The sequence below is a fragment of the Salvelinus sp. IW2-2015 genome, linkage group LG6.1 (assembly GCF_002910315.2).
Source record: "Salvelinus sp. IW2-2015 linkage group LG6.1, ASM291031v2, whole genome shotgun sequence".
In the NCBI taxonomy this organism is placed as follows: domain Eukaryota; kingdom Metazoa; phylum Chordata; class Actinopteri; order Salmoniformes; family Salmonidae; genus Salvelinus; species Salvelinus sp. IW2-2015.
In genome coordinates, this window is record NC_036845.1 from 7005053 (window position 1) to 7019058 (window position 14006).

General features: G+C 47.2%; 1 pseudogene; it reads right to left on the reverse strand.

Annotated features, from left to right (window-relative positions):
• Nucleotides 1-8253, reverse strand: part of LOC111964623 (regulating synaptic membrane exocytosis protein 2-like) — a 39796-nt pseudogene extending 31543 nt beyond the window's left edge.
• Between the last annotated feature and the right edge of the window lie 5753 nt (nt 8254-14006).

The window sequence follows — 14006 nt, forward strand, 5'->3', positions numbered from 1 at the left end:
TAAAAAAATTATAGTCAATGTACTGTTATTACAATGTAGAAACGCTCACTACAAAATTATTTGTTTATTTGTCTGGCATTGAACATATGAATGCCTTTACTGCAGCAGGAGGATGTTGGCTAGTCCTTGTCCTAACAGACAGAGACCAAACCTAAGAACCAGACAGCAATAGAGTTGTAATGAGAATCTCTCTCTCTCACTCACTCTCCTTCTTTCTCCCCTCTCTTTCTCTCCCGCTCTTTTTCCTCTCCCCCTATCTTCCTGCATTCTTTTCTGTCTGTCTGTCTGTCTGTCTGTCTGTCTGTCTGTCTGTCTGTCTGTCTGTCTGTCTGCGTCTGTCTGTCTGTCTGTCTGTCTGTTGTCTGTCTGTCCTGTCTGTCCTGTCTGTCTGTCTGTCTGTCTGTCTGTCTTGTCTGTCTGTCTCCCTCTCGTCTTTCTCGTTTCTGTCCTGCCTGCATATCATGAGGCGGCATGTCAGGAATCAATACGGAGGAAAACAGAGGGAGAGGGATGTCACACTAAATCAGTCTCCCAGCCTCACTACCGCCGGCAGCCAGGAGCAGCCAGGAGCTCAGGCCTTTACTGATGGCACCTCCTCCCTCTTCTCTCTCCCTACTCTTCCCTCACTCCTCCCAGACCCAGAGAGCCCAGGGTCAGAGAGCATGCACGAGGTGTTTTTAACCTGCTATAACACAACCATTCTATTCACCTCACGCACCTCGCCTCCTCCCTCCCTTCCCTCCTTCCTTCCTTCTTCCTTCCTTCCTTCCTTCCTTCCTTTCCTTCCTTCCTTCCTTCCTTCCTTCTTCCTTCCTTCTTCCTTCAGGCCAGTCAGCAGCTCACGGAGTGCACTACATAGCAGAGCCCTTCCAGGCCAGGACAGTCAAGCAGCTCACGGAGTGCACTACATACCAGAGCCCTTCCAGGCCAGTCAAGCAGCTCCCGGACGTGCACTACATAGCAGAGCCCTTCCAGACAGGACAGTCAAGGCAGTCACGGAGTGCACTACATAGCAGAGCCTTCCAGGCAGGACAGTCAAGCAGCTCACGGAGTCGACTACATACCAGAGAACTTCCAGCCAGGACAGTCAAGCAGCTCACGGAGGCACTACATATACCAGAGCCCTTCGGCCAGACAGTCAAGCAGCTCACGGAGTGCCTACATACCAAGCCCTTCCAGGCCAGGACAGTCAAGCAGCTCCAGGAGTGCACTACATACCAGAGCCCTTCCAGGCCAGGACAGTCAAGCAGCTCACGGAGTGCACTACATAGCAGAGAACCTTCCAGGCCAGGACAGTCAAGCGCTCACGAGGGCACTACATAGCAGAGCCCTTCCAGACCAGTCAAGCAGCTCACGGAGTGCACTACATAGCAGACCCTTCCAGACCAGTCAAGCAGCTCACGAGTGCCTACCATAGCAGAGCCTTCCAGGCCAGGACAGTCAAGCAGCTCACGGGTCGATACATACCAGAGAACTTCCAGGCCAGGACAGTCAGCAGCTCACGGAGGGCAGCACTAGCCATAGCAGAAGCCCTCAGTGCCAGACCAGTCAAGCAGCTCACGGAGTGCACTACATACCATGCGCCCTTCGCCGACCCAGGACAGTCAAGCAGCTCACGGAGTGCACTACATACCAGAGCCCTTCCAGGCCAGGACAGTCAAGCAGCTCACGGAGTGCACTACATAGCAGAGCCCTTCCAGACCAGTCAAGCAGCTCACGGAGTGCACTACATAGCAGAGCAGATCARAGTGCTGCTGACTGGCCACAGACGGACAGAAGGTGCTTTCTGACCTCTTTACTCTTTCCCTAAGCTTTCTCCCCCTCCGCCCAAGCTATTAGAATGTATGTTCTGCTTATCTGGTTACAGCTCGTCCTTCAACGTCACACTGGACTGACTGGGTGAAGGGAAAATTATGCTGGCCAAACGCCATTCCTGTTGCTAATCATTGAGCACTTGCTTACTAAGGTGTTTTAATGACAGACCGTATATAACAACCCCCCCCCATTACCTCCAAAATACAAAACCTTACATCCTATACCTCAGAAGCTCACCTCCCTCGCCTCAGCAGTCCACATTCAAACTACTCTGTGACCCCACCACTACTGTGATCCTTAACATGACCTCCACAATACAATGTGGTGATTTCTTCATCTATCTGCGGTCTGTGGGTCTGTGTGAAACCTTGGAAAGTCCCCTCCATCCCACAGCATCAATAATGGAGCCAGTCTGTGCTAACCTAGCCATGTGCTACTTCCCTCCCTGTGTGAGGAAGAAAGTTACATAACACAGGGACTGGGGAATGTTGACTGCCTGGATTCTCCTCGTCCACCTCCTCCTCCTCCTCCTCCTCCTCCTCCTCCTCCTCCTCCTCTCCACCTGTGAAGCAGCTCTGTGTTCCTCCCCTGTCCTCTTTTCTCCTTTCCTCTTCTCTGTTGTTTTCTCCTCCCTCTCCTCCTCATCCGTCTTTCCTGTTTTTGACACCGCCAAGGTAAAAGCTCCCATAATTACAGATTTGACTACATCTATTTGCAATTATGACGACTGTGGGCCTGCGTGGAGTGAGTCAAGTGGCCRAACATCTTAAGGATAGCTTTGGATGTTAATTCTGTACAAAAATGGGGTTTAATTCAATGTGTGTGTGTCAAGGGGAGCATTTAGTTCCGAAAAACTACCCTTAGTCTATAACCATTGTCCTGTTGTAACAAATATGTGGGAAGGCTAGAGGACAGGGAAGAGTCTGTGTGTTGCTATTTAGCATGTACAGTAGTTGTCTGTAGGAGTAGTGGAGATCTGAAATACAGGCCTTCAACCCTTACAGATGTCTTACAATATAATACCTATCCTGTCCAGAATCCTATCCTATAGTGTTGAAGGGAAACCGACAAAATGAGGTTGATTCATGTTGATATTTGCCAACCATTTAGTGAAGGTTGGCATTTATTGTCATGAGTCTTGCCCAGGAGGCAGCTCTGCAGAGTGGTCACTAGCTGGCACAGCCACAAAGTCATCAAATCTGATTTTAAACCTAACCCTAACGCATAACACTAACCTTAAGTTAAGACCAAAATGCAGTTGGCCTATCTAGCGTAAACCGCTGAAATCTACCTCCAGGGCAAGACACATGACAATAAACGTCAACATGACTATTCAGTGGAGGATCCTAACGTTCAGCTTTTCTTCAAGAACAACATACAGTGCATTTGGAAAGTATTCAGACCCCTTGAATTTTTCCAAATTTTGTTACAGCCTTATTCTAAAATGGATTAAATTGTTTTTTTTTCCATCATCAATCTACACACAATACCCCATAATGACAAAGCAAAAACAGGTTTCTAGAAATGTTTACAAATGTATAACAAATTTAAAAAACTGAAATATCACATTTGCATAAGTATTCAGACCCTTTACTCAGTACTTTGTTGAAGAACCTTTGGCAGCGATTACAGCCTCGAGTCTTCTTGGGTATGACACTAAAAGCTTGACACACCTGTATTTGGGCAGTGTCTCCCATTCTTCTCTGCAGATCCTCTCAAGGTTGGTCAGGTTGGATGGGGAGTATCGCTGCACAGCTATTTTCAGGTCTCTCCATAGATGTTCGATTGGGTTCAAGTCCGGGCTCTGGCTGGGCCACTCAAGGACATTCAGATACTTGTCCCGAAACCACTCCTGCYTTGTCTTGGCTGTGTGCTTAGGGTCATTGTCCTGTTGGAAGGTGAACCTTCGCCCAGTCTGAGGTCCTGAGTGCTCTGTAGCAGGTTTTTATCAAGGATCTCTCTGTACTTTGCTCCGTTCATCTGTCCCTCGATCTTGATTAGTCTCCCAGTCCTTGCCGCTGAAAAACATCCCCACAGCATGATGCTGCCACCACCATGGTTCACCGTAGGGATGGTGCCAGGTTTCTTCCAGGTGTGACACTTGGTATTCAGGCCAAAGAGTTCAATCTTGGTTTCATCAGACCAGAAAATCTTGTTTCTCATGGTCTGAGAGTCCTTTAGGTGCATTTTGGCAAACTTCAAGTGTGCTGTCATGTGCTTTTTACTGAGGAGTGGCTTCAGTCTGGCCACTCTCCCATTTCAATTTTTTTATTTTACCTTTATTTAACTAGGCAAGTCAGTTAAGAACAAATTTGTATTTTCAATGACGGCCTAGGAACAGTGGGTTAACTGCCTTGTTCAGGGGCAGAACGAAATATTTTTTTACCTTGTCAGCTCGGAGATTCGATCTTGCAATCTTTCAGTTACTAGTCCAATGCTCTAACCACTAGGCTACCTGCCGCCCATAAAGGACTGATTGGTGGAGTGCTGCAGAGATGGTTGACCTTCTGGAAGGTTCTCCCATCTCCACAGAGGAACTCTGGAGCTCTGTCTGCGATGACCATCGGGTTCTCCGCCGATTCCTCAGTTTGGCCGGTTGGCCAGCTCTAGGAAGAGTCTTGGTGGRTCCAAACTTCTTCCATTTAAGAATGATGCAGACCACTGTGTCCTTGGGGACCTTCAGTGCAGCAGAAATGTTTTGGTACCCTTCCCTAGATCTGTGCTATGACACAATCCTGTCTCAGAGCTCTACGGACAATTTCTTCGACCTCATGGCTTGTTGTTTGCTCTGACATGCACTGCCAACTGTGGGACCATATATAGACAGGTGTGTACCTTTCCAAATCATGTCCAATCAATTACATTTTCCACAGGTGGACTCCAATCAAGATGTAGAAACATCTCAAGGATGATCAATGGAAACAGGATGCACCTGAGCTCAATTTCAAGTCTCATAGCAAAGGGTCTGAATATTTACATAAATAAGGTATCTGTTTTAAATTTTTAATACATTTACATAAATAAATAAAAAACAGTTTTCGCTTTGTCATTCTGGGGTATTGTGTGTAGATTGAGGAGGGGAAAAAATMTACTTGATCAATTTTAGAATAAMGCTGTAACGTATGAAAATTTGGAAAAAGGGAAGGGGTCTGAATAGTTTCCGAATGCACTGTATATTTCGATTTTTGCAGCTTTATATCTGACAGCAGCTAATGGGGATCCATAATAAATAKAAATACAAATAATAACTATGCCTGTTTCACTTTCAAGCTATGTGAAAGGGACCATGTAAAGGGACAGACTCACATCAGTCAGTCCTTCACAGTCATCCAAAGGAGACAGAGACACCACACAGGGAAATAACCCTTGAGTGTAGATGTGCCATACAGTCTGCTTTAGAGGGGAATCTATATAGGTCACTCCTCAGAAACAGCTCTACAAACACTTGGAAACGCCTTTGGAAGCGGTCTGCCTTTTTAAAGGACTAATATGGAAACCACAAAGCCAGCCTACCCCCAGTGTAGCAATGCTTTCAGCACGGTGACCACTCCTCCGCCGGCCCAGGCCTAATCTCTCTCTCTCTATCTGGGACTGTGTCCTTAACGTTATGACATCACCAGAGGGCGAGGGTGGTTCGATCGTTCAGAAGCATTGTGGTACAGTAGTATGAGATGAATAGTAGTATGACCTTATAATTCATAACAACTATCTGCCTGCATTTAGAGGAGAGGGAGCTAGTAGCTAGGGACTAGGAGTTAGGGGCTAGGCGTTAAGGACTAGGAGTTAGGGACTAGGAGCTAGAAGTAAGCCATTCAAAAACCATTTGATCTCCAAACTTCCACTCAGCCCAACCCAGCTCACGACTCGACTCCACTGTCTACTCCAATCCCATCCCGTCCTCCCTGGCTGATCCAACYGAGTTTAGTTGTTGTGCAGGGGGAATCCTACTGGCCTCACAAGTCGCCTGATCTCGCGACCTTATCAGTGCAAGGAACCATTCATGTTAGCGTGCAAGATCACGCGGCTTGCAAGGCTAGAATCCTACAGGGAGAAACCCGAATTATTCMKCCACTTTTAATTGCATTTGCCGTACCTTCATTAATTAATATGCACGACTGATGACATTGTTCAACCAGAGGCCGTTCAAAAGCAGCATCACAGACTAACCCACAGACACAGACAGACAGACTGACTCCCTATAGGCTGAATGACTGGAACAGCACATCACCCCTGGCCCTGATGCTATTGGAGTGAGCCGCCCAATACGCACAAACACACACATGCAAGCACACACTTACGCACACACACTTTGAGACAGTTTTTCGAAGTGTGTGTGTTTGTGTGTGCGTGCGTGCCTGTGCCACTGTAAAAGTACAGTATCACACTACAATTACATATATCATCACCTTCCTTCCTTTCTCTCTCCTCTGTTTATCTCTCTCCTCTCCCTCTCTCCTCCCTCCTTTCCATCTTTTTCTTTCTCCTTCTCATCTCTCCTCTCGCTATCTCTCAATCTCTCCCTCTGTCTACGTTATATACAGTAATATAGAGTCCGTTACATCGGATTGAATGTGTGAAACAGAAGTGGTAGCCAGGCCCTGCAATGTGTGCTACAGGAGGACAGAGACAGGATAAGGTATCTAGAGCAGCAGCCCAACACACACACACACTCTTGCATAGACATTTACACACATCTGGCCAAGCCCTGTCGACATAATAAGCTCCCTCCACGCAGTTGCTGTACAGTGTGGAATAGACTTGACACACACACACAAAACAGAACAGATCACGTAACAAAGACACAGAAGACCATAGACTGTAAGGAAATAAAAGGTTAGTTTTTAAGCGACAGCTCATTAAGATCAAATTCCTATCATAATCTACATATCATATTATTATAAATGAATGAGACTACGAGGCCTATATTAAAACCATTATTCAGATACACTGACTGCGCTCCCTAAAACCAAAATCAAATAGTCAAGCCTGACAATACAGAACATATTTAGAACATCTGGTATTGTTTTTCATGGATAAACGTTGTAGTTTCCTTCATATATTAAAGGGCGACTGAGAAGAGAGTTGTGATGGTATGGTGCTCATTACTCATCAATGGCACTCAGTCCTCTGTACTGAACATATGGAGCTAGCAGACTACTGTCGTACCACTAACTCACTGAATATGGAACAGTGGTAATTAGTCAATAACATGTTCAACATGAGCTGACAGTGACACTGAATACACTTCCCAATGAATAATGCAAAGGTGATTTGACTATCCTGACATAACTCGGTGCTTCCCCAAATGGCACTCTATTCCCTATATAGTGCACGATTTTTGGCCAGAGCCAAAAGTATATTCCTATATAGAGCAAGACTATATAGGGAATGGGTTGCCTTTTCAGATTTTCCCCTAGTAAAAGAGAGAGCCCTACAAAGTAGTGCACTATAGGAATGGGTTGCCTTTTCAGATTTTCCCCTAGTAAAAGAAGAGGCCCTACAAAGTAGTGCACTATAGGGAATAGGTTGCCTTTTCAGTTGTCCCCTAGTGTACAGCATGAGAGTTGAAAGAGAGAGAGCAGGAGGAAGAGTGTTCCTACCTTTCTCACTGACAGACTCACTCTCTATCTCCACGTCCTCACAGCTGGTGTACTCCGGCGTGGTGGCCAGTTCCTCCTCACGAGCTGCTCAGGGACACCTGCCGCATCTTACCCCCTTTTTGGTTTTGTGGGGCTTTGGTGGCGGCGGCCTGATGGACTCGGACTGGTCAGAGCTCAGAGAGTCGTTCTCAACATGGTGTCCATCTTCTCCCTCTTGGTCTTCCTGACAGCAGAGCTGGGGTCTAGATAATCATGACCCCTGAACCCTATTGGCTCCCTGGCCCCGCCTCATGTCCCTGACCTGTCCCCAGCACGGGCTGCGGTGTGGAGTGGGGGGGCTGTGGTTGGAGGTCCGGTGGTGGCCTCCAGGGGTGGGGGAGTTTCTGTCCATGGAGTAGGAGCGTTGGCCCCACATCGGCGGCCGGCGCTCGGTCAGCTGCTGTCTGGACAGGCGGATAGGTCCCTGGGGCTCGTCTGCCCGTGTAGGCTAGAGACACATCACTGTGGCGCCTCTCGTGCCTGGCCCGGCCACCTCAGCATGCATCCTCATTTGCTCCTCGTAGGGCTGGGGCTTGACGGGGTAACGGGCCAGGTTGGGGTCGGAGCGGTAGCGTGTCTGGTACTCCTCCTGGCGCTGGCGCTGCAGCTCGTACTCACTGGGCTGCCCGTCTAGAGGGTAGGGCCCGTCCTGGTCCAGAGGGTAGTCCTCCTGGGAGCGCCAGCGGCCACGCCCACCCACGGTATTCCCCCCGCGCCGCCTCAGCGTCTCGGTACCGTCCGTGGGCGCCCCACGCCGAGGGTCCCACTCCCGTAGTCGGACGTGATCTGGGATGGTGCCGTCCCCGGGGCATACTGACCGCTCCCCTTCCTTTGGTCGTATTTTTGGTTTGTATCCCTGGATGCTGATGGGCTTCGTTTCCTGTCCGTCAAAGAAAGAGACTGTTAGTACGCTCAAGTAAGGAAAATTCTCTGAGTCAGAAGAGGGTTTTAAGGCTGTATATATAATTATAGATCCACTGAGCTTGAGTATTCATTATAACCATAACAGTATAAACTCACTGATGCTTAGGAGTGAAAGATCTACTGGGCTTTCTGCTCTGCTTACCTGCTTCTAAACCCACCACAACTAGCAGTTCCCTAACAGGGTAGCCACCAGAGTGTGTGTGGTGTGTGTGTGTGTGTGTGTGTGTGTGTGTGTGTGTGTGTGTCGTGTGTGTGTGTGTGTGTGTGTGTGTGTGTGTGTGTGTGTGTGTGTGTGTGCGTGGTGTGTGCGTGCGTGCGTGCGTGCGGCGTGCGTGCGTGCGTGCGTGCGTGCGTGCGTGTATACACTCCACACTGCGTGGGCCTGACGTATGAAGCTAGGCTTAGCTACAGTAGCTGTCACATACAGGACTGGAGCTGGGGGGGTTGAGCTGGAGATTTGGGAAGAAGACTCCTGCACTTCTTTGACTCTCTTCAATAAATATATCTAGGAGCCTAAGATGGCAGCCAGACCAAAAGACAAGATATCCCTGAAAAGGCAAGTCACTTTTCAGAAACCAAGAAGCCTTTAAAAAAAGCTCTACAAACAGGAAATAGTTTCACATCACAACTGATGTTATTTCTGTACGAGTCACAGTCTGTACAAATACATTCAACATGATATTCTACCGTACACTATTATCTTGATCTATAATATGTTTCATTTCCTCTTGGTTACTATGTGGATACTATAGGTCATCTTTCATATTCATGTTCATTCTATCTGATTACTGTGTTGGTGTAAAGCGGATAAATTATGATTATTGCAATGCGTTTCATACAGCTAGATGGCACATGATTAACGGCAGACGTTCCTGAGTATGGCCCATTTGTGTTTTCAAATTATACGTGTGTTTGTGTGTGTGTGTGTGTGTGTGTGTGTGTGTGTGTGTGTGGTGTTGGTGTGTGTGTGTGTGGTGTGTGTGTGTGTGTGTGTGTGTGTAGTGCGTTGCGTGCGTGCGTGCGCGTGCGTGCGTGCGTGCGTGCGTGCGCGCGCGCGCGCGCGCATGTACGTACGTGTGCGAGCGAGAGAGAGAGAGAAAGAGAGAGACACAGGAAGAGAGAGAGTCTGTGCTATGATAAATTACACTGTTCCCCAGCATTGGGATGTGTTGTCTGCTGTCTGGAGAGGGAGGGGCCAGGAGTTTGGGAGGGAGGTGTGTGTGGTGTGTGTAGCTTATCCAGTAATAATGTGCCTAAGTTAGGAGCATGCTGGGAAAAGGGGATTATTAACAATCTCATTTCGACTTTGAGAAGACGAGTAGGAGAGGAGGAGAGGAAGAAGGGAGAAGAGAGGGGGAGAGGAGGAGAGAAGGGAAGGAGGAGAGGGGTAATGGAAGAGAAGAGGAGAGACTTCTTCCCTAATTATATCGGTCCCCTCCATCCCCATGGAAAACCACTGCTCTGCTCCACACACAGCCAGTAGAGTCACATAGACAGACAGAACTAGCCTTCTGTAGTCGCTGCACTGAGCTAGAATACTGTGAAGCCAGGACGGGAGAGCAGGATCATACGAAACACTTTTTAAATCTCAACTACTGTACTGTACTCACACCTGTACAGCACTGTTCCAAGAATATTTCCCGACCAGACATTAAGTATTATCTATTGACAGTAAATAATAGAGCAGCAGCCACCATTTTGTTTTTGTCACTATGTTATTTGGGCCAAATGTAATATGTCATAACTGGTTCAGGATTTGTGATATATTATGTACTCCTCCATAATCCCAAAGACAGTGTCTATATCCCAAATGGCACCTTATTCCCTTTATAGTGTGCTACTTTTGACCAGAGCTCTATGGGCCCTGTTCAGAAGTAGCATACTATAAAGGGATTAGGGTGCCATTTGGGACACACTACAGTATATCCAGCAGTCATTGAAGGGGGAACGGGGGAAGGAGGATGTGGCTGAGGAGACCTGGCTTTGAACAGCCCTGTATGTTAATGCTTTACTTTTGTCCAAACCACACTATTCACAAATCATACCTCTTTTTCTACTTTTTACCTCAGGAAAGAAAGAAAGTAATGACATGTTAGGACTCAAATGCTTTCTGAGTTGTCTTAATTTAGTATGTTACAACCTTCCAATACATTTCCAACAGCAGGTTCATTAATGGTCATGTTTTTGACCCAGTCATGTACTGTACTGAACTCTACAGTCTGATGCATTATGTATAAGTCTTCCAGACAATAACAGACCGCTGCTCATGAGACAACTGTGAGGCGCGCAGGAATGAAATACTGCAGGTACAGTAGACTGCTGAGTGATGATGCGAAGTGCCAGGGTTAACGTGTATGTGTGTATGTTGTGTGTGTCGAGGTGGGGGGTTATTGTATCGTCACAGCCATGTCTCTGTAAGACAGGCATGCGTGTATGAAGGAGGTGTGTGTGTGAGAAGTGAGCATCATCAAATGGGGGATAGGGTTTGTACTGATTACAGGAAAATGCCTTCAGTAAGATATTAGTAATGTCCAAAGGCCCTGCCCAATGCCCCTCAGGACTGCAACTGTTGTGAAAAACAACCACATAAACCCCCTGCTACTACTGCTTACTACTACTACTAACTTCTGACTTGACTGCTACTACTACTACTACTACACTACATACGCTAACTACTGTATACTACTACACTACCTATACTACTCTCGCTACTATCTACTACTACTGCACTACTGCTACTATCCATACTGACTACTATGGCTTATCTGCTTTACGATAACTTACACTACTACTTACTTTTTAACCTGCTGACTGCTCACTACACTGCTCACTTACTACTACATCTGCCTACATTTCATGCTTAATGTCTTTCACGCATGCCGTAGAGCAACACAACACTCTGCTGGGAGATCGGTACATTCTTCCCATCCACGTAAATGTTATCTGGAATACTGTTGCTATAGATAAGACATATGACATCGAAAGTCCTGACTAATGGTTTGTAGTGGAAAGTTTTCTGGGTTATGTCACTCGTATCTCCTGCTGCTCTCAGCTCCACATAACACGTCCCATAGCTTATGTTGCATTCAAACCCCTATTCAAATTGCGGTCCGACAAACAGATGACCGACTAGGACTGAGGGACCTGAATGAAGGGCTGACTTAGGCATGGACGGAGGCTAACTTAGGGACTGACTGAAGGACTGACTTAGACGACGAAGGGCTAACTTAGGGACGACGGAGGGCTGACTTAGGACGGACATACATACATACATACATACTACAACCATCCATAATACAGGAGCACATTGGGGGAGAGGAGTTCAGCCTCTCATAGGAATAGCCCGGTTATGATACACTGCATTGAGCATTGGCTCAAGAGCAATTGTCCAAAACCACTCCAGCTGCAGTTATAGGAGCTAGGAGATGATAGTTGACGTCAATCAGAAGAAACTATGATCATCACCCAGCCTGCTCAGCCTACCCGTCTGAAATCGAACTGCGTAGCCGTATATGTAAGCATGCATTGAACTGCATTCACACTGCAATAAGGAGCCTAATCTCTGCTGCTGGCTGAGCCAGGAATCAAATCAAACTATGGTAAACATGCCGCCAACAACAAATGTTAACGAACAGTTACTGTTAGAAATGCTTACTACAAGCCCCCATTTAACCAACCAATGGCATTTAAGAAAAAAATATTTATAAATAACGAAAGAAAAAATAAAGAGCACAATAACAATAACTCATAGCTATTATACAGGTACCGTACCGCAGTTCAATGTGCGGGAAGACATGTACGAGTACATTCGATGTATAATGTAAATTATGGTAGGGTAAAGAGTGACTATGCTAAGATGAAATAAACACAGTGCAGCAGCGTTAAAAAAAAAAGGGGGGGGTCAATGCAAATAGTCAAAGTAGCCATTGATTAGCTGTTCAACAGTCTTATGGCTTGGGGGTAGAAGCTGTTCAGAAGCCTTTTGGACCTGGACTTGGCGCTCCGGTACCGCTTGCCGTGCGGAGCAGAGAGAACACAATGACTAGGGTGGATGGAGTCTTTGGCAATTTTTGGGCCCTTCCTCTGACACTGCCTGGTATAGAGGTCCTGGATGGCAGGAAGCTTGGCCCCAGTGACGTACTGGGTTGTACGCACTACCCTCTGTAGCGCCTTGCAGTCGGTGGCCGAGCAGTTGCCATACCAGGCGGTGATGCAACCAGTCAGGCTGCTCTCGATGGTGCAGCTGTAGAACTTTTTGAGGATCTGAGGACCCATGCCAAATCTTTGTCTCTTGACGGGGAATAGGCATTGTTGTGCACTATTCACGACTGTCTTGGTGTGTTTGGACCATGATAGAGCGTTGGTGATGTGGACACCACAAGCTCTCAACCTGCTCCACTACAGCCRTGTCAATAAGAATGGGGGCATGCTCGGCCGTCCTTTTCCTGTAATCCACGATCATCTCCTTTGTCTTGAGGGAGAGGTTGTTGTCTTGGAACCACACTGCCAGTTCTCTGACCTCCTCCCTATAGGCTGTCTCATCGCTGTCAGTGATCAGGCCTACCACCAGTGTGTTGTCTGCAAACTTAATGATGGTGTTGGAGTCGTGCTTGGCCACACAGCCGTGGGTGAACAGGGAGTATGGGACGGGACTAAGCACGCACCACTGAGAGGCCCCTGTGTTGAGGATCAATATGGAAGATGTGTTGTTGCCTACCCTTAACACCTGGGGACGGCCAGTCAGGAAGTCCAGGATCCAGTTGCAGAGGGAGGTGTTTAGTCCCAGGGTACTTAGCTTATTGATGAGCTTTGAGGGTAATACGGTGTTAAACGCTACGCTATATTCAATATAGTCATGCATTCTCACGTAGGTGTTCCTTTTGTCCAGGTGGGAAAGGGCAGTGTTGAATGCAATAGAGATGGTATCGTCTGTGTGTTGAGGCGGTATGAAAATTGGGGTTTAGGGGTTCTGGGATGATGGTGTTGATTTGAGCCATGGCCAGCATTTCAAAGCCCTTCATGGCTACAGATGAGTGCTACGGGTCGGTAGTCATTTAGGCAGGTTACCTTAGTGTTCTTGGGCACAGGGACTATGGTGGTCTGCTTGAAACATGTAGGTTTTACAGACTCGGCCAGGGACAGGTTGAAAATATCAGTGAAGACAATTGCCAGTTGGTCAGTGCATGCTCGGAGTACACGTCATGGTAATTTAGCTCGTCTGTTACGCTTGTGTCTCTGGGCAGCTTGCGGCTGGGCTACCCTTTGTAGTCCATAAAACTTTGCAAGCTCTGCCACATCCGACGAGTATCGGAGCCGGTGTAGTAGGATTCAATATTAGTCCTGTATTTACGCTTTGCCTGTTTGATGGTGCATCTGAGGGCATAGCGGGATTTCTTATAAGCGTCCGGGTTAGAGTCCCGCACCTTGAAAACGGCAGACCTACTCTTTAGCTCAGTGAAGATGTTGCTTCCGGATGGGGTATGTACAGTTGAAGTCGGAAGTTTACATACACCTTAGCCAAATACATTTTACTCAGTTTTTCACAATTCCTGACATTTAATCCCAGTAAAAAGTGTCTGTCTTAGGTCAGTTAGGATCACCACTTTATTTTAAGAATGTGAAATGTCA